Genomic DNA, 22,299 nt, shown 5'->3' on the forward strand with positions numbered 1-22,299 from the left:
CACCTATTCAGGACCCAGGCTGAGGCTGAATGCTGTTATCTCTAACACCAAATTCTTAGTGTGTGGAAGAATCTGATTTGTTGCAAAACAAAACCACAACAACAACAAAAAACCGTTAGAGGGGTTGGGATGGATTCTCTCAAGTTATTCTGTAATTTTGTTTGTTTGTTTTACAGCTAAACAGTGGCTTCTCAACCAATTGGTCAAGCACCTCAGCTCCAGCTTATATCTTGGAAAATAACAAAATTTTTCGAAAACAATATCATGCTGGAGAATGAGAAAGATGTCATTTTAATATCAAAAAGTAAGGAATGAAATCAGGTCTTTGAGAGCTGTCAGATGAATTCCTCCATTGAAATAGGTCAGAGAAAACCCCTTTCTTCTCACCCAGAGAACCCCACAGAGGGTGAACCGAGGAGACATTTAAATGGAGCACTTTTATTTAACTTTCGGTTTCTGTGATTAAAATGATGTCAATATGTAAATCAGACATGAATGACATTCTGACTTAGGCTAACCTCAGCTGAAATCCAGCAGGTTGATAGTCTTTGATCAGGTTTACTAACCTAAACAAGAGGAAAAAATATTCATCTATATGGGGCCTGGGCTGTGGCCTAGAAGGTGGAATAAAAGGGTCTCCAGAGAAAGAGACCCTGATTTGAACCGATCTGATGAGGACACAGGTAAGAGTCCCAAACACCATGCTTTTGCCTGACATTGCCCTTGGCTAGGTGTAGCCTGGGCTCTCAGTAGATTTTTTTTTTTCATGCTGCCTGGTTATATCTGCATCAAGGGAAGAACAAAACAAACAGACCACTTTAAATAAATGGTTATTTCATTAGCCTTTCCTCTAAGTAACGGCAACGAGCATGGCCCTGGATGACCTGCTTTCTCAACGTTGCTCTACCAATTACCCGGATGTCTCCTCAGACAAATGGTTTTGGAACACACTTTCCTAAATCTTAAATGATCTCCCTTGCTACTTTACAGGGAATGATGGTAGGAATAAAAGAAATGATGCTATGTCAGGTTAGAAGTAATAAATATTCAGAAGATATTATATTATGATTACAGCTTTTGCACGGCTCAAACTATGGCTTAAGCAAATTTGTCTTTGAAGGATTTTTCCACTTACTTTTCAAATGGAGACATAGGCATGAGTTTAAAATGCCTCTTTGTCTTTAAAGTGAACTTATTCTGACCTTTTGAGTGAGTGGCTTGTCACATTTTATCTGTCTCCTAAATGGGATTGTAAAGTCTGTCCTTCAGGGTGATGCCCGCACTGGGCAGCCAGGCCGTTTGGCCAGTCCCCTGGGTTGAGTGCCTGCTATCACAGAAATGCTGAGCCCAGACCCTGAACGCTGGTCCAGATGGATTGACTTGTCCAGCAGGGAATGGTGTCTCTGGTCATTCAGGGACGACTCTGACACTTGCTTAACAATTTAAAAGTTTACAACATGTGCCTTCACGGATATGGTCCCATGAGATCCTCCAAACCATCGTACAGGTCAACAGACTGGCTATTTTTACTCTCTGTTTTAAAGATGAAGTGAACTGAGACTCAGAAAGGTTAAGTGACTTGTCCTAAATCCACAGCTGGCAAGTAATAGGGCAGGAACAGAACTAGGCCTTGCTGAATCTGTGTTGCCTCCACACTGCACGTAATGTCCAACATAGAGCCCCCAGGGTGACCTGCACCCTGCTCACAACAAAACTTACTGACATTTGTCCCTAGAGGGTATGACATTCAGAAGGCCAGCTCCTAAAGAATCCTGTCCAAGAAGGCTAATCAAATCTGGCCTAAGGTCAGCTCTTTCCTTCTTTCCAGTTGCAAAACTAAGCTGCAATTAATATGTAAAAGATGATGATGACACTGAATTGCATAAAATATTGAGAGAAATTACAGTTGTAGGTTGGCTGATAATAGCTGCTGTACCTTTAAGAAATATAGTCATCTAACAAGACATTATTGGGTTAAATTGCTACCTAAATGTCACTCATGATCTCTTGTATTGATTGTTTATACTCAATATCCTTCTTCTTTCATTCTCCAATGAAACAGGTTCCTATTCATCTTCCCACACTACTTCTCTCTTCCAGGACTGTATCTTTATTGTTTTCTTCCATAGGGGAGCATGTAACTTTAAATCAAAATAAGAGGCGGAATAATAGAGGGCCTCACATCTGGCTTCCTAACTCAGTATCAAAATATCCTACAAGTCCTCCAAAAGCCGCTATCAAGGGGCATAAAGGAAACAATAAACATGAAAAGAACAATAGGATATTTGAAAAAGAGAAAAATATCTCAGTCAGCAGAGACGGACACTTTGATGATGGCTACCTTGGGGGAAATACTGTAAGAAAAGAAGTTATCTTACGTTTCTCCCTAAACCAGGCAAGTAGAGACCACAATTCCTTCCCTTCCTTCCTTCAGAAACAGCCTGGGGACTGCCTGCTTCCATCAGTGGGTCTAGAGCGCTGTGTCCCTAGCAGAGGAACACAGTCACTTGTAATTGATGGGTTCAACAGAGAATTCCAGAGGGAAGGTTGACTTCCTGATTTGACATGCAGCTTGGGTCACCTAGGAGGCTGAGAGGACCAGGACACTGACTTAGCTAATCCTAAAATACCTAATTAACTCCTGAGTGGCAAGAGGTTGTAACCAGGTTAACTTCACACCTGGCTTCTGTACTTAATGCCACAGAAACACTCCTGACAATTTGGGGTCCAATTAGGTCTCGGCTTACCTTACTACTTCCATAAAAAGTTGAAGTCTCTGTATAACAACCAAGTTATAGGATCCTTGCAAGAAGAGAACTATTTTTTCTACATTTGTAACTATCCCACCCCTTCCCAGTCCCTAGCACAGTACTGAACTCCGAGGTCCTTTATTCCACAGTGCTTTCCTTTGGAGGCAGGACTGCTATCCTGTTTACCTATATTTCCCCAGAGCCCTGTGCAAAGCCTTGCAAATCATGGGTACTTAACAAATATTTGCTGAATTACAAGTCTGGTGCTCAATGAAGCCTTGTTTAACTCAAATAGTAGGTAAGACTTTAAAAATTGATTCCACACCTGCCTTGACAAAGACAGCTAAGAAATGGGTAAAAATATAACACATATTTTGGGTACACTCTACCTGTTAGGTTCCTCTCATGTTATAGTCAGCATTTTTTTTTTTTTTTGCCACTGTGACCAAAAGACCTGTCAAGAACAATTTAAAAGAGGAAAAGTTTATTTGGCGTCCATGGTTTCAGAGGTCTTGGTCCAAAGATGGCTGATTCCATTGCTCTGGATCCAAGATCATGATGGAAGGACATGAAGTAGCTCAAGACATGGCAATAAGGAAGGAGAGAGAATTTTACTTACCAGGGACAAAATATAAATCTCAAAGTTATACCCACAGTGGTGCCCCTCCTTTAGCCAAACCCAATTCCTATTAGTGGATTAATGCACTGATTGGGTTAAAACTCTCATAACTCAGTCCTCTCATCTCTGAATTTTCTTGCATTGTCTAACACGTGAGATTTTAGGGGACCCCTCATATCTAAACCCTAACGTCCAAGTGTTTTCTCTCTACTGTCTCATTTATAATCACATCAGCCTTTTTGAGGTATTTGTGTGTGTATGTGTGTGTGTGTGTGTGTGTGTGTGTGTGTGTGTGTTTTCTCATTCTGCAGATGGTTAACTTAGAGATGAGCACAGTAGCCCATAGTCTTAAAACTAAAATCAGGATCTAACAAAATATTTCTAGGATAAAAGACACCAAAGAGGAAAAAGTGTAAATCTGGTCCTTTGCCCACTTCTGCAGTCCTTCAGATAGTTCCCACAGCCAATGCGACTGATGGTGCAGAAATCAGTTATCAAGTCAAAAAGGCAGGCTGCAGATAGATAAGGCCTGCAAAAATGGACAGAACATGACATGCCTCGCTAGGAGGACTGATGGAAAGGATTGGGATTGCTTCCGAGAAATGTGCTGATTCTTATCCAGCAGTGACTGCGCCCTGACCTTTTCTGAGGAAACACATCTAGGAAAATGTTTGTAATGGACTCTTTCCTTTTTCTCCCTCTGCATTCCTGTCATGGAACCTGGGGGCGCTCTACCACTGAGCTACATCCCCAGCACATTTTTTAAATATTTTATTTTGTTAAATTAAAAAAATTATTTTTTTTTAATAAGTTACCCAGGCTGGCCTCAAACCTGTGATCTTCCTGCATCCCAAGTAGCTGGGATTACGGGTGTGTCTCCTCTTTTAGATATAGAAAGCTAAGGGAGGGGAAAAGGAGGGACAGTTCCTTAACAATGCTCTTAGGCAGACAATGGTCTATAACAGCACAAAACAATGCCCATGCCCATGATGGTCACAGTCACCAGTGAGCTTGCAAGTGGAAGAGTAGAGGGACTCAGAGGGCTGTGAGCAGCTGTGTTTCCCACAAGGGTCCCCCTATGCCCAGAAATTATCCTTCTAAATATATATATATACTGACATTTTTTAAATTATAAATATACACAATAGGTATATTGCTTTTAAAGCTGATGCTTAAAATGGATGGACAATGTGAAACAAGTTGAAGAATCACTCATTATTGTGTATATAGCACTGTCTTCTAGGGATCCAAATCAGAGTGGAAGGGCTTGCACCTCTGTTGTCAGCACAGCCTGCCTTGGGACTCGGCTCCATCATTTGCCCTACTGTTGTACAGAAGTGGATTTTCTCATCAGTCACTTCCCTTGGACTGAGGCTCGCAGCACACTACCTGCCCACTGGAGGTCATCAATATATGCTTGATGAATAAGTAATAGAATGAAATGATAAATATGATGGATCATTACATATTCACTTTAACTAAAAAATGTTTATGATTTTAAAAAATGGAAAGCAAATATGTATATTTCAGATGTTTTTTAAAGACTTGAAATGAACTGAGGTCCCCAAACTCATCTATTCTATAAATGCTAAAATACGTTTAGTCAAAAATGGAGAGGGGATTGGAGAGAGAGATCCATAATGAACCAAGCTTGGAAATTTAAATAACTTCAAGTCTGATCTTTAAAGCAGGATTCCAGGTTTATAAGAAGCTGACACACACTGTGTGCCTTCACAAAGGTGTTATATTGTGTAGCCAAATATATTTGATGAGGGAAATCATCTTCAGGTTGTATCTATTAACATGTACAAGACTTTTCTGCAGAAAACAGTTGAGTTTAGTAGGCATTTAAGAATTTTGTAGGGTTGGTGCATGTCTTGCTGCATATTAGTTTTTTTTATACATTCCTTCCAGAAACTTCTATAATATTTCTAGGATATAGTTCTAAAAGATAATTGATGGGATCCCAAACAAATAACAGCTGTTCCTGCCCTTAAAAGTATTATAATTAAACATAAACAGGAACAGGTATGTTGATATTAATGGTAGCTAATATTAATTCACACCTTGGTTTGACAGCACACACAAAATGTAATGTAATTTCTTTAGAAAGAAACTGTATTTAGATATTAAGAAAAGAAAAACAAATTAGTCCAGGCCCTATGACATAGGCTAGAAGTTACTTTCTTAAGCAAAAATTCAGTACCTGTGTGATATCTCAGCATATATACAGCCCTCTATAACCACAGGTTATGTTCATGGATTCAACCAATCGCAGAACAAAAATATTTGGAAAAAAATTGTATCTATGATCATGAGCAAATGTTCTTCTTGTAATTATGCCCTGAACAATACACTATAATAATTATTTATATAGCATTTGCATTGTGTTAGGTCTAAGTCACCCAGAAATTATTTAAAGTATAGAGGAGGATGATACTAATACTAATCCTTTTGATATAAAGGACTTGAGCATCCTTGAATTTTGATATATACAGGGATCCTCTAATCACTACCCTGTGGATACTGAGGAATGACTGTATGTCACCCATGCACACACACTCCCTCACAAAGGAAAAGCAGAAACAAAAACATGGTTGTTTGAGATTTTGGCACATACTTAAATTTCTGATAAATGTAAAGGTTTCCATCTATATGGATGGCATCCTTTAATAAATCACCACTCAAATGGTAAGCACAATAACCTTTTCAGGTGGCATCTATCTTCCCTACCATACTAGTTTTCTTAGTGAGGCCGAGAGAGAACTCTTGCCTGGATCCTACCCTCTTTCTTTAAATTCCTCAGTCCCAGAAAACTCCTCTGGCCCAAGATTCACAGTATCAGTATTGTCTCCTGTGAAATGTGCTTCCTCTTACTCTCACTGGACAGACCCTTTCTTCCTTGGTTATAGGTGGAAAGAGCACTTCTTGGGGGCCTTATCTGACCCTGCCAATCTAAAGTGGGCACTTTCCATTACTCTGTCTCATTGTTTTTGGTTCTTATAATCACAAAGATACATTTTAGTAAATGTTTTTTTTTTTTCATTAAATCAAGCTTTGTAAAGACAGGGGCTGTGTCCATATATTTTCCACTTACCCCCAATAAAATTAGAACACCTCCTGGCATGTACTTTATATGAACTCAGTAGAAATTTGGTGAATAAATACATGAAAGGTTGAATGACTTAATAAAAAAATTAAAAAAAAAAAAAAAACCAATCAGAACACCAAACTAAACACCAAGAAGTGGCTACATACTCATGTACTTCAGTGCATATCAGTGCTTGGCAGGTCTAAAAAGTTCTCCCATGGGAAGGCATCTGCTTACTCTAATGATGTGATTACTGCCTGAAACTTGTTCAGAATTCTCCTTTTGATGGGTTCTTTAGAGCCTGATTCAGGGTGTTCTGATTTGGGGAAATAAGCAGAAATTATTCAGAACTGAATCTAGAGAGCTTGAAGGAAGCTGAGTCATATTTGGGGGGCAGTGATCGTCAAGAATCAAAACTCATCATTAGGCCCGGAGGACAATTTCCAAATTGGAAATCCTTGCCCATCCTATCATCATGGGCATTATTACAGAGACACTGGGATGTACATGAAGGTAGGCAACACTGACTTGAATATTGATTTAAAAATGTGTATCTTGACTGTCACGTTTTATTTCCTAACTCACAGGGTCAATGAACGATCAGAACAAAGGTAACTGGTATGTGTGAGGAGGTGCCATCCCAATCTCCTCGCTGGTTCCTAACTGTACAGGCAACATGGAGGCCAATCTGGTGGTCACACACCAACAGGGTTGCAAAGTCGTTATTCTGAGGGAGTTATCAATTTCCTATAAGACTTATTTGGGGGGCCCTATTTGAGGAGGAAGAATAATTATTGAGTGGCACAACAAAGGTTCATCTGGTCTGGGTACGATTGCCCCCACAACCCATTCCTTTCTTGCACCATAATGAGATCATGTGTGAAAACCTAAATTATGTAAATGAAAAGGCTCCACTAATACCGCTGAAATATTCCTGGAGTGTTACACTTGACAACCTCAAAGTACATTTCACACTGCTAATGACTTCATCACTAACACAACTGCCATGAGTCAAGCAGTTTCCATGGCAACGCCCTAGTACAGCTGTTTACCCATATAAAGTATTGCACCTACTTAGTTACATATACAGACAGATCACTAGATTCCTAGGTACTGAAATTGAAATAATTCAATTTTCAATGTCTCTCTTTATGAAGTGATTCTGCCAGCTATAGGGATTAGCATATCAATGTGACTTTGACAGGGGTTGCTGCAAAAGACATATTTTGCAGGCACTTCATGTCAATTAGAGCCCTAACTGTTTCATGGAATAATCATTCCTGCCAGATTAAGGTCGGGCTGCAAGGTAATTTAATTGGTGCCATTATATGAAGAAAAAAAAATGTTCTAATAGAGTGCATACACTGTCTCTGCCAGGAAGTGTGGGGGGGGGCAGCACACAGCAAATGACTGAAAAGAATTACCTTCTTAGCCATTTAGAAAGGATTTAAAAACACCACACATGCCAAGATAGGAACCTCTGAGATGTTATTGCCTCAGTTACCTGGGAGGAGAACTTTGAAGGAGAGAGAGGGTGCTGGCCAGTTTGTGGTTTTCTCCAAAGGATTTATTTCCCCAGCAGAACCCAGAAGAACGTGACGACAATTCGATTGATTCGTCACTGCAAGTCCCTCAGAAGCTTGGAATGCTCTGTTCAAATTTGCAGAGGGGGGGATTGGTCCTAGGATGGGGGAAAGAAGTTCACAAAGCTGACATGGAAGATCCCCAAAGTGCCAAGGAGGGGTGTTCAATCACCGTTCCCTCTCTCTCCTTGAGGAGTATCAGGGACCTTATGCCCTCACTGTCCTCTACTAGGATTTTCTAATATAATCCCTTGTTGCCTGGGATGGGAGGATGGGGTGGGGCTCACATCATCTCCAGCTCCCCACTCTTGGGGGTCAGGAGAAAATGCTGAGCTTTTGAGGAGCCAGGAGCAGTGAGTATTACCACACATGATTCCCAGTCTTGCTGGGGAAAAAATAAGGGAAATAATTCTCAGAGGGAAAGATAATGAACCAGAAGGCATGTTCCGTTACCAGTGAACAACCTTTAACTCATCCACGCTCACTGTCATTCCCTGTGATTATCATGCAATTATTTATGGGAGAAAGAGATGGACATGGTAATCTCCTCTTTGTTTCTGCTCTTAACTGTTGCTTCTCAATAGAAAATAGTCTCCCAATTTGAAGTGCTCTGGACCTGTTAAAGCCTTGTGCATCCTAAATTGTGAGAAAATGAACCAGGCAGTTAATCACACTTGACTTTATATCATTAGTATTTGGTTTATATTTTATATGTCTTTATCTTTACCCCCAACATTGGCTAGTGGAGGCTAAGAATTGTGTTTCTTTCCCATCCTTCCCTCTCTTTATTTTTTCCTGTATCTCTGTGGCACCCAAATGCCAGCACATGACCCACATGACAGATGTTCTGTATTCTACTCTAACATTTGTTGGTGATTCTGAAAACCATTTAAAAAACAACTAAGCAGTGAACCTTGGAGGATACAGCTCATGCAAGGAAATTACTATTTGTCAGTGATGGTTTCTAATGCCCCTAATTTTCCAAATTGGGGAAGCTATACAAGTTTGTCTAAGGCAGCACTGTCTTACACAAAAATATAAGACACAGGTGAAATTTTATTTTTCTAGTAGCTGTATTAAAAAAGTAAAAACACACAGTGGATATTAATAATATATTTTAACCCAATATATCCCAAATATCATCAAGTAGTCAACATGAATACTGTTAATATGTTTACATTCTTTTTTTTTTCATGTCAAGAGTTTGAAACTCTGCATGTTTTATACTGTCAAAAGATCTCACTTGGGACCGGCCACATTTCAAGTGCTCTGTAGCCACTAGGTCTGGAGGTCATAGGTTGAACAACAGGGGTCTAGGTTTTCATTTCCAGTTAGTAGCAGAGTCAGAAACAGAAGTCTCCTAACCCTCTGATACTCTTCAATACACAAGAGAAGCAATCAATTTCCATAATGCTCATCCTGCTTCGCTCTTCCTGAGCCCTGCAATGTACCCAGCCTCAGCCAGGAACTGGATCCAGCAAACACCTCAAGAAAGCAACGAGGTGCACCAAACCTCTAAGAAGTTTCAGGAGAAATTTAGTTTGCCTTGCTTTTAACAATGCGGCCTTAAAACAGTACAATAGAATCTTTTAAAGGTTGATGGGAGGAGGGAAGATGAGCCACAGATGGGATCTTGGCAGTTGAAGGCTGATCAAAGTTATTATCAAGAACTCATTGACTTTGTCCACTTTATCAGCAAGGGAGGCCTCAGCCCAGTTCTGTATTCCTTCTCAGTGTCACAACTCCCATAGGAGATGGCTGAGTGGTCTTCTCGAGTTTTTCAGGTCTCTAACTTGGATAGTAACTGTTTAAGTGATGAAGAAGAAGAAGAAGAAGAAGGAGGAGGAGGAGGAGGAGGAGGAGGAGGAGGAGGAGGAGGAGGAGGAGGAGAAGGAAAAGGAGGAGGAGGAGAAGGAGGAGGAGGAGGAGGAGGAGGAGGAGAAGGAGGAGGAGGAGGAGGAGGAGGAGGAGGAGGAGGAGGAGGAGGAGGAGGAGAAGGAAAAGGAGGAGGAGGAGAAGGAGGAGGAGGAGGAGGAGGAGGAGGAGGAGGAGGAGGAGGAGGAGGAGGAGGAGGAGGAGGAGGAGGAGGAGGAGGAGGAGACAGAAACTCCCCCTGTAAACAAAATGCTTCTGTGTGTAAAGGGGCTGCTCCATAGTCTCCCTGTTTAGAAAGGAGAAAGCACGTAGTAGCATTAAAGCAACTGGTTCAAAACCACTATATTAGAGGCAGAGGGCTCAAGCACTAAAGAGCAGTTGTCCTGCTCTTAGCAGAACTCAGTAGCAAAGGGTGGCTTTGGGGATGGCCAGTGTACCCTAGGGTCAAGGATGGCCAGGGCTGGCGGCTGGCTGTGCTAGGTCCTGAAGTGCTGGAAAGACCAAATTTTATTTACAGCAGCCTATATCAGGCAGAGGGAGAGGATGGGAAGGCACCTGGGAGAAAGGTCAAAGTATGGTGCTGCCCACCTGGCTCATCAGATCAAAGAGGGCCCAAGTGAGAAGGAGAAGAATTGTCGAGAAACCCTAGGGCCAGAGAGAAAGGGAAGCAGGGAGTCCACAGCTGGCGAGGGGGCAGGAAGGAGAACAGAGGGGCAGAGTAAAGCAGGATCACTGGATTCCCATGCTGCCCTGCGGCCTCAGCTTCTCTTCCAAAATTCCATCATGCCAAAATTTGAGAGAGTAAAGCTACAGGCAGCAAAGCCCAGGATACAGCCCATTCCTCCCTGTCCCCATGAACTCTCCTGTCTAACAAGGAGCTCCTTTCTGGTAGCCACAAGCTGCTCCTCTCCCTGTGCCATTCAGGCTTGCCCTGCAGGGTCTTGAGCTACACGCTGCTTCCCCAGGCTGCCTCCTCCAAATCCAATCAGTCCATTTGTTTCTCTGAGGTGATGTGGTGACAATCAATATGCTGTTCGTGCAAGTTGCAGTAATTTCTCCCAAAATATTTACCAGATTTCACCTCGTTCTAATTAATGCTGGCAGGCAATCCCTCCTCCCACAAGGAAATAATTCCCTCTTCTGAGCAGGTGTGCAGTTATCCGTCATCCACGACAACCCAGACACAGGCAAACAGGAGAAACACACACCACCTTCCAGGGGCTATTCAGGAAAGGGTCTTTCTGTTTTCTTTTAAGTCTCTGTGGGGTTGGTTGGTTTGCTTTAAATGAGACAGCGTGTAAATGACTCTCCTTAGGAGAAGGGAGTTCTAATGAGCAAGGCTGGACCATTTTCCACTGGGTAATGACTATACCCAGGTAGCTGCTGGGAAAAGTGATGTATTCAGTTGTCACCCTAATTTTACACTGGGGCTGGGTGGCCTGGTTAATATATGAACATAAATCTATCATCTGTTTTTACAGGTTCCCATTTGGAAAGCCAAAGTCTTAGGATAATGCATGCTTGGTATGTGAGTGATTGGCACAGCCCTTCCATTATTTCCATAACATCTGTGAGCATCTATGGGTACTGTATATTGTGACCCTAACACACACATGCACACATGCATGCACACACACACAGATATGCATACCTTAGAACCACAAATACCAGTTGAAAGAAATGCCCTCAGTTCCTTAACTTCTACAAGGGAGTTGTAGGAGAATGAGTGAAGGAAAGGCAATATTCAGCTGAAAATGAGAGTATTGTCCCTTAGTCTCCTAGTAAATGAGGGTAGGGATAGTCTCTTAGCTCTATACAGTCACCAAAATTCTTGGATTCTAAGTTTTGAGGTTCAGTATAAATCAGAAATTATAATTGCAATTTTAACAAAGAAGGGAAGAGAGGCTACATGCAAAGAAAGTTTTAGACCTGTACAGATGTGGGGCATAATAAGAGATGCCAAAGGAGGCTAGAGCTGGCAAAGACCAAATTCAAAATTTTGATACATAATTAAATCCAAATATCTTTGAGCGTCACCATAAGGTCATGTGATTACAAGAAAAAAAGATGAAAATAATGGATCATGGTAAAATGAGATTTTTGATTATGCTAATAGTAATATAGATGAATGGGAAGTCTCCAAGTGATAAATGAATATTTCCTAGGAAGTATGGAAGAGGAATCTTGGAAAAGCACCTGACTGAATACAGTGTTTGTGGAAATCTATACTCAGATCATCAGCCAGCACTGTGGCATAGCAAGGGAAATTATCAAGCCAGAATGTATGACCTCCTAGAGCTGCTAGACAATCTAGGACACTATAGGAAACTTTTTAAAACTACCAATGTCCAGGCTCCTAACTAGACCAGTTAGATGAGAACTGAGTCCAGACACAGGTGTTTTTCAAGTTCCTCAGTTGGCTCTAATGGGAAGCCAAGGTCGAGGAAATGTGGGGCAGCGGCCTCAATCAATGGCCCAACATGTTCCCCAAAGGAGAGAGCTGGATAGGCACCGACCCTGAGGAATGTCATGCACCAAACTCTAGCCCTGGTTTCCTTCCTGTTGTCTGTAGGGAAGATCACCTGCCCCAGGAACAGCACAGTGGCTGATAGAATAATTCCTGGACTATTCGGAAGTACATCTTCTTTTATCAGTTCTTCTATTGATGGGAAGAAGGGAGAAACACACTGGCTTCTCCTTTCTTCCTGCCCTCTCATCTCCCAACAATGCTACCCATTGAGGAAACTCAATCAAAACCAGATATCATGGAAACAATCTCCCTGGGTCAGCCCCACTGTGATGCTGAGCAAAGAGGGGAGATAAAAGGGATGGGCTGGAGCTGAATGCTAAAGCCCCCACTGTGCCTGTGGCTTGTGAAGCACCCTCTAAGACCTCACTGCATCCTGTTTTGTTGGATACCTCCAAGACAGAGCTACTGTAGTGATTTGGGTATGATCTGAGTTAATCCTTCAAGGATTTGGGTGGTGGGAGCTTAGTCCCCAGTGTGTTGACATTAACAGGTGGGTACAATGGGAGGTCTTTGGGTCTTTGGGGCATACTCTCAGAAGGGATGATGGCAGTTCCCATGGACTCATGAGTTAGTTCTTGTGAGAGTGAGTGTTTATTAAACCGGGAGCCTGACCCCTGCACCATTTTCTGACTTCCTGTTTGGCAGTGTGATCTCTTCTTCCTGCATGTGCTCCAATCATTAGGTCCTCCCAGAGCTGAGCTGAAGCTGGTGCCATGTCCTTGAACCTCCAGAACTGTGAGCTAAATAAACCTCTTTTAAAAAAATAAAGTAGCTAACCTCAGATATTTCATTATAGTAACAAAAAGAAAACAACACCTGATGAATGACCTATTCAATGGAAATATATATGATATATGACTCACATTTTCTATTTTAAATGCTCTTATAACCACATTTGAAAAATAAAAAGAAGTGCAATGAATTTTAATACTATTTAATTTTATTCAACATATCCACAATACTATCATTTCAACATGTGACCAATATTACCAGGTTTAATAAGATATATTAATTTTTTTCCATATGGAAATCCAGTGTATGTTTTATACCTACAATACTTCTCAGTTCAGACGTTTCAAATGCTCAATGATCATGGTAGCTTAGAGGGTCCCTATTAAAGAGCATAGTTTTAAGAACTCTCAGCTATTTCTTATGGTTCAAGTTTGGGGAAGGTGTAAGATTTTTGAGGTCAGAAAGAGTCCACCTTAGAGTACATCTACACATCTGAGATCTCACAAGAGTGAAAATTTGCATAAGTTCTGACTGGACTCAGAACTTAAAGCGGGAAAACACAACAGAAACCTGCGGAACAGAAATTGTAGAAGTCTGTGACGTGCTGTTGACGCCAGATTTAATAACATTTAAAACTACTTCACACATCATATTAAGTAGCTTCAGAATCATAAGCTATGTTATTGAACTGTGGGTTTCTTTTGGATGATGTCGAATGAGGATATATTAACTTGTAATAGTTTCTACTTTCACAATGAAGGAGACTGGCAGTGCTCTGAATCTGTCCTACTGTGATCTTTCCAGAATTGGATGGAAAGTTTCCTTGGAGCAGGTAATGATGCAGAATCTAGGGGCTGTGAGAAGTCTCAATAGGCCACGAGGCTCACAGTCATACACCCAGGGTGGTGTAATGATTAATTCTGATGGGAGAGGGTAGAATGAGACAGGGGCTTTTAAAAGTAACCTTGTCATGGCTTCTACTCAGGGATGGGCCCGTGAGTGTTGACTGCATTGCTAGTCTTCATATTCTACACATAATTAATACATGTTTTCATATTCTTTTGATGTTTAATACATTCATACTGGGAACTCACACAAATGCACAAAAGGTGAATGAAAAAGGTGGAAGGAGGAACAGAAGGAAAGAAGTAAAGAAGTGAGTGAGAGAGGGAGGGAAGGAGGGACAGCGGAGGTGGCACGTCAATGTTTTGGACCCAGAAGCTTTTTACATTAACAGACAAGGGTCACATTTGGTAAGGGAGTCTGCCCCTGACACAGGCAGGATTACTGCACTTCCCTGGCCACTAACTAGTCCTGTTTCTAGTGATAGAGAAAGTGACAGTCATCTTTTATTTACCAAGGAATACTTTTAACTTCCCCAACTCCAACGTCTAAGAAAAGGACAGACTGATGACAAGCGTTCCCAACATATTTCGACTGACACAGTCACATAATTAAATTTTGATTGGAAAGGACCCGAAGAAACAAACAAAATTTCTAAACTTGTTTCCTATTTTATTTCCCCCTCTGCTGATGATTCAAATGGTCTTTGAAAGCAGGAACGATCTCAGATGTTTTGTTGCTCGTGTAACTTACAGACCAATGAGAGCCCTTCCTGATATTTAGGGTGGTCATGGTGTGGCCTGAGACCCGACTGACACATCTGTGCACACACCACATGTGTACCAGATCCACGCGTGTCTAAGTGCGTGTGCCTGTCATACTAGCAGCATACAAATAAGGTGGCTGAGTTGGAGATGTAGTGAGTAAACTCCAAGAATAGCAGGGACACTGTTAACCCCCAGAAAAATGATTTGGAATTTAAATAGCAAGTGTTCAGAAGTGATAGGCAAAATAAACCTGGAAGACTGTTTGCGATACAGATGGGATCTGATGTCTCCGAGCTGGGAGAAGCGCTGTCAGTATTTTGACAGACACCGAATGACTGTTTAGACTGATGTTCAGGACAGAGCCAAGGAGGTGCTGGTTGGTGAGGCTTGGTACGCGGTGGGGAGGGAGAGGGGGAGAGGCTGAAGACCTCTGTGACAGATTGACAAGCCTGCTCGGGAATTCTTTTCAAATTGGAGGGAGGGGAGAGAGGTGATATGAAGATAAAGGCGCAGTGAGAGGCTGGGCTGCTGGGCTGCTGGGCTGCTGGTGGCAGGGTGCAGTGAGAAGGGCAGACTTGCATTTACCAGGTCTCCCTCTTGGGGGATTATTAAAGAGGAAGAGCAGGGGCCAAAAGTCAGACCAAGCAGGGATAAGCATCACTTCCCCTGTGCTTTATTTCTCTTTGCAGTTTGTGGCAAGCATGGCTTGTTTAGTGCTCCAGGAAGAAAAGCCCAGTGACAAATGCCTCCCAGGAGGACTGAGGGTCAGGAGAGCTCAACCAGAGCTAACCATACGGAGGGAAAGTGTCCCCCTTCCAGGACTTGTACAAATGTCACCCCGAAGGGATAGAGTCACTCTGCGCTCTGTGGCTTTTGCCCTCCTCTCCCAGCCTGTGCCTCACCCTCTTCTCTTTAATCTCAACTATCTATACTGAGGTCCCTTCTCCGGTGGTACCCTATCTCTTGGGGGGGCTGCATATGATTATGTCTCTGTTCTGATTCTTTGAGGCACATGAAATGTTTGTGCACAGTGGGTTATTTGGGGGGGGTGTTGGAGTACTGGGGATTGAACCCAGGGGTGCTTAACTTCTGAGCCACATCCCCAGCCCTTTTCATTTTTTATTTAGAGACAGGGTCTTGCTGAGTTGCTTAGGGTCTCGCTAAGTTGCTGAGGCTGGGTTGGAACCCGTGATCCTCCTGGCTCAGGCTCCCCAGCTGCTGGAATTACAGGCATGTGCCACCATGCCCAGCTTGCACAGTGGTTCTTCGACAGTGATGGCTTCTGTATATTCCTTATGCTTGTGTGGGGTTTAGGATGATCATAAGCTCCTTGCAGGCAGGCAGGGGGTGGTACTGCTTTTCCTTCAGAGCCTTTCAAAGTGAAAAGCCCTGAAAGTCATCAACTGCTCAGTAAAATGAATCACAGAAAAGACTTTTGATCCTGCTGGCAAAAGGATCAACCTGGTATTCTGCCCTCGGTTCATTATTCACAGAGACAGAAGTAAACTACACAAACCCTGTGCTCTCCCCACCCCCCAGAACCCAACAGTAGATCACACTACAACCACATCCAGATCACTCAAAAACAATTTAAAAAAGAGAAAGACAGTCAAGTCTGCTTTCCCACAACAAAAGAAACCCTGTTTGACTAAACCCCCCCCCTTTGCAATTCTGCAAGCCATCAAAGTGATAGATGAAGGGGGCCGACCAGTGTGAGGAAATTTCACCTTTGCACATAAATTCATCGGAAATCTTTCAAGTGACTTGTTTTTGCTGGAAAATATCGTAGGTAAATTTCAAGGGTCTTTCTATTGGTCCTTTGAATTATCTTAAAATATCTCAGACCATCTGTTAACTGCTGTTCTCACATTCCCTTTTATTACCTGGTGTCCACTGAGAACTTGACTCACTGGCTTCTGAGGAAGAGAACCCTCCCCACGACCTGCAAAACTGGCCAGAACCAGGCTCTGGGACCCCATCTCAGCTCCATGACTCACCAGCAGGTGCTATCAGGGAGGTTTCTGGTCATTTTTTGTATTTCTCTTTCCCGTGAAATGGGTACATATGCTGCCTATCTCTTGGGACTGCGGTGAAATAATATATACTGGGTCTTAGTCACACCTCCGATATAGTGAGTGTCTTGAGAAGCATCAGGCAGCAACTGTGGCATTTAGCAAAGCAAACCCAGTGACAGTCTTCCTTCATAGTTCAGGAAGAAAATAAGAATGAATGGTAACACTAGTATGTCACACCTTCAGTTCTATCTATTCTGCCATCACCCTGGGACATATGTGAACCAATGTTGCTATTTCCTGCCCAAGTCAGGTGCCCAGCTAGGTCCAGAGTAAGAAGTCCTGCCCTAATTCAGTGGTTCTTCACTGGAGCAATTTTGTTTCCCCCAGGGGATATTTGAAGTTTGGGGACAACTGGTGGATACTGTCAGTCTACCAGAGAGAGGTCAGGGATCCTGCTAAACATAACACAATGCACAGGACAGTCCCCCCAACAACAAGAAATTATCTGACCTCAAATGTCATTAGTGTCAACACTGAGAAACACTGTCTTAACAGGAAATCTCTCCTTCTTCCCACCAACCACATGAATGAGACACTGAATAAACATAAGAAAACCCCACAGTCTACAAGGAAGTCATTGATTCATCTCAAGGGCTGTGTTTCTATGGGAAGTTCCTGAAAAAAAAGCCCTTTGTAAACTACCATTTGTTTGCTAAACCATAGAATCACAATGGTCGTTACAGAATTTGGGGGTTTGGGGGAATATCTTGACCATGAGTGCTGACTTCATAGGTAAAGTCTTCCGGCATGTGAGAAATTACAGGGAGACAGGATGTCATGGGAGAGGAGGTGGAGTAAGACTATGTTACACTTGTTGGGAGAAATCTACAATGTGAGGCTGTTTGTATCAATGTTAAATGTGTGTAGAAGGAGGTACAAAAGAAGCTCCTTTGGAAAAGAGAATAACAAAGTATTGGAACTTCACCTCTGCACATTTTTGTGTGTCTCTTACATATGATATTCCACATTACATATGTTTTCTCATTTATCTTCACAACAATCCAGCAAGGAAATTCAAGTATGGGGTATATCTGCCCTATAGGAAAGTTGCTAAGGAGTATTTTTTTTTTCCTGAGATGACTGAATGGCTCCAGTGAGAAGCTAAGAAAAATGGACCATTTGTGTTATTCTGGTTTTAGAGCAGTTGTAAACTAATAGGAGAGAATGAAGAAGATAAGCACCAAAGTCCTGAGATTGCCCTTGTTAACATCTATAAGAAAAGATTGGATCTAAGTCTACTAGAGAAGACAAGCTATAAAAGCAAAGTTATGTCATGGCGTAGCAGTCAGGGCCAGAGTTGGAAGTCAGGTCTAGGCATCAACCTTTCTGTGATAGGTTATCTTGGATACTGGAAAAAAGGATTCACACTAATATTGGAGATTGCAAACCAATAAAATAAATTTTAGCTTAGGAGTGTTTGATGATAATTCAGCTATTCCAATGGTACTAATCTGTCCTTAGTTAAAAAAATTTATTTTAAACTTGTTCCAAATGGTATTCTAACTCAATGTTAACATGTCCCATGTAATGTCCAAAATATTCTTGCTCAATATAATATTTTATTAAGAAACAAATTATATGCTCAATAGCAAGCTTTCTCTATCAGACATTGTGTCTACACATGCCACACTCTCTAATGTCTTATTGCTATTATTAGAAATTACTATCCTACCTCAGTTGCTCCTCATACCTTTGCCTGCTTAGAAAACTCCTAGTCAGGGCTGTGGTCGTGGCTCAGGGGTAGAGTGCTTGCCTGGTAAATGAAAGACCCTGGGTTCAATCCTCAGCACCATATAAAAATAAATGAATAAAATAAAGGTATTGTGTCCAACTACAACTAAAATATATATATAAGAAAACTCCTAATCAACTTCTCACTTCTTGAAACCAATGTCCTGAGAGCCTTGTTTGATTTCCTCAGGTTTAAGAACTTCTCAGGCTCTCTCTGCACTTTCCCCACACTTGTGTTATAATAACTGTATAACTGCATTGAACATTTGTATTCATCTGTAAAGCCCCTATAAACACAGCCCCTGATCCACACATGGCAGAGTATGCAAAGGATGAATCAATAAACGATGCCCACTTGAAACATGTCCTTACCATGCCTACAAGCTCTATATGATCTACCTGGGCTACTTCATAGACCACACTTCCCTGACATCTCAGTCACACACTCTTCTACCCAAACTCACTATTCCTAGATGCCTGGCCTCAGGCCTTCACACTTGGTGCTACAACTGCCTGGAGTTCTCTGCCATTCAATCGATGTTGTGGTTCCTTCCTTCTCTTAAGTCTCTGCTCCAATGTCAACTGCATGAAGAGGTAATCCTTGACCATGTTGTCAAAAACAGCACCTTTATTCCTTCATCTCTAGATTCTTACCTGCTTTGTTTTCTTCTTAGCACTTACTGACGACCTCCATATTTTATGCTAATTTAAGAAAATTTTTATCTGTTTCTCCTACTGAAATGTGAATTCAATGAAGACAAGGATTTTTTTTTCTGCCAATGGTAACCAATAACTCAGTTAATTTTTTTTAAAAATGCGTGAGTTGATTACTGTTTTAATTAACTTTGCATTGCTGTGACCAAGATACCTGACAAAAACCACTTAGGAGGAAAAGTGTATTTAGGGCTCGTGGTTTCAGAGGGCTCATTCCACAGACAGCTGAGTCCATTGTTCTGGGCCCAAGGTGAGGCAGCACATCAGCACAGGGAGGGCCCAGTGAAGAAAAGCTTCTTAGCTCATGGTGGGGTCAGGAAGCAGAGAGGAGGATGGGATGGGACTGTAGGCAAGACGAATACTTACAGAGCATGCCCCCAGTGATCTACCTCCTCCAGCCATGCCCCACCTGCATCTAGTTACCATCCAGTCCATCTGAGCTAGGATGGATGATAAGGTTATAGCTCTCAAAATCCAATAATTTCACCTCTGACTATTCCTCAATGAACATAGGAGTTTTTAGAGGATACCTCCTATCCAAACCATAACATTCTACCTCTGATACCCAAAGCTCATGTCCATCTCACAGTGAAAAATGTATTTAGTCTATCTCCAAAAGTCTCATGGTCTTAACATTTTCATCATTACTCAAAAATTCTAAGTCCAAAGTCTCCTCTGAGACTCAAGGCAGGCTCTCAGTTGTGAATCCCTGTAAAAATCAAAACCAATATCTAGTGGTACAGAGTCAATATTCCCATTCCAAAAGGAAGGAAAAGGGGTATAGAAACACAGTATATGGGACTAAAACAGGACTGAACCCAGCTAAGCAAACAGGTCCAGTAACTGCAGGTATAGCAGCTAGGCCACAAATGGCTTAAGGAGCTCCACCCTTTTGTCCTTGCCCATTGTTGCACACATGGCCTCTCTTTTAGGCTATCTTCTTCTGCAGCTAGCAGAGGCAGACAGTGTACATTACTGACATCCTTTAGTTCCTGTGGTCTCTATTCCAACTTTGGGTTCATCACAACAGTTTTAGGCATTTGCCTCACAGAGTATCCTGTAGAGATTTTGCCCCTGCTACACTTTACCTAAACTCCCAGGCCTTCCTTTGAAATCTCCATGGGAACCTCCATGACCCCTTAGCTTGAGCATTCTGCATTCCTGCTGAAGCATGTGAATGATGCCAAGTTTTTCTGCCAGCTCTTGCAGTAGGTCAGTTCCCTGGGATCACAGCTATAGAGTCCTCTGAGTGCCTAGGTAGCTGAGTACCTTCCAAACAACTTCCTAAATCCTTCTCATGCAAACAGAGTACTCTCATGATTTCTACTTCCAGGAATTTTCCCTTCCACATCCTTGGGTCTGGAATGGATATGGTCTTACAAATTCTCAAGATGCCCTCAAGGCATCTTTCCTTTTGTCTCAGAGTACTCGGCATCTCTGTAGGGGCTATAATCTCTTCTATATGAATAACTTTCTTGGCCTAGTTTTGCATGAGTATTTCAGGTCAAACTACAAGTTTTTAAATCCTTCAGCTCTGTTTTCTGCTCCTGGTTCTCAGATAAAACACTCCTTAAAAGGTATAAGTTTTATCCATGCCACTGACTGAATGCTGGGTTGCCTTGAAATTCCCTACAAAAGATTAATTGCCCATCACTTTTAAAAATCAGTCTCATACAAAGTCTCAGGATAAACAAAATGGACAAAATATAGCTAAGTTTTTGCCAGAATATGAATAGATTCTAGTCGAATTCCCAGTAGAAGCCTCATTTTTCTCTGAAACCTCATGAACATAGATTTTACTCTCTGCATTCTGGTCTTCTGATCTCCCACTAGAGTTGCATGTATACAAGTCTTTGTATTATAGGAATTGCACAAATATGACATATATTATTTCCAAGGCAATGATAGATATATAGATATGTATTCAAAAACAGGCTTATAAAAAGTATTTTTTCTTCCTATTCTTTACACATAACTTTTCATTATTATTAGCTTTCATCTAGCAATAAAGTCACCATGAATGTTGACAACTACCACACATTCTATGAACATGAAAAACAGTGCTTTACTTTTGTCTACATGATACCACTCTTTTCCAGGCCCTAGGTTCCATAATGTTTGGAAACAATCTTCAAATAAGAAAAGGAAAGATCATAGCTAAGGAGATATTTTAAGAGAGATAATTCTATTAATGCATCTCCATGGCTTCTCCCTGGAAGACACCATCAAATGTATTTATCAAACAGAAAATCAAGCCTAGAAAAACTGCTCTGGGGAAACCATGTTTAGGAAACACAGGAATGGCATTTCCAAGGGAGCCTGGGATGTGTTCACAAATAGGCCAATGATGTTCAAGATGGCATGTGAGTATTAAGGAAATCAAACAAAATTAAGTGAGTTGGACACTCTTGTGCAAGGCCTAGATACTACTACAGAGGTCTTTTAAAATTTGGATCTATGGAAGTCCCATATAGGGCATCTGTTGACTGGCAGGATCTGTTCTAAAAACATAAATTAACTATGGCATGGATTTCCTATTCTCTGGGTGACTTAAATAAAAAAGGTAGCTTAACAAAATTCTGTATTTAAAATTGGAGAAGAATCAGATATTTGGAAAATCTGGACTTTGTGGAAGTCCAGACTATGATTATAATAAAGATCCTAAAAGATACATAACTAGATCTTAGCCTTGGCAAACAATGGTGTCTTGTTAAAAGGCATCTTTTAACCTCAAAGACTTCTAAAAATAAAATATAAAAAAAGAACTTAGTATACAATTTAAATAATCATAGAACACTGTTCTTCTGTTTAAATACAAGCAGACTAAAATTTCTTCTCTAAGCCAGATGTTTAACCTCATTGACAAGAAAAACATATATCTTGCCTTAATTGATCCAACAGGGGTGAAAATATTCATTCCAATCATGAACAATTAATTTATTTTGACCTATCTCCCATTCTCTACCCATTCACGACACAGAAGATCTCA

At 41.5% G+C, this 22,299-nt stretch overlaps 1 protein-coding gene across 3 annotated transcripts in view; it reads right to left on the minus strand.

Annotated features, from left to right (window-relative positions):
- Slc14a2 (solute carrier family 14 member 2) overlaps window positions 1-22,299 on the minus strand; it is a 420,044-nt gene that overhangs the window by 336,221 nt on the left and 61,524 nt on the right. The gene's annotated exons all lie outside the window — the stretch shown is intronic.

The sequence above is a fragment of the Ictidomys tridecemlineatus genome, chromosome 13, assembly GCF_052094955.1.
Source record: "Ictidomys tridecemlineatus isolate mIctTri1 chromosome 13, mIctTri1.hap1, whole genome shotgun sequence".
Taxonomy (NCBI): domain Eukaryota; kingdom Metazoa; phylum Chordata; class Mammalia; order Rodentia; family Sciuridae; genus Ictidomys; species Ictidomys tridecemlineatus.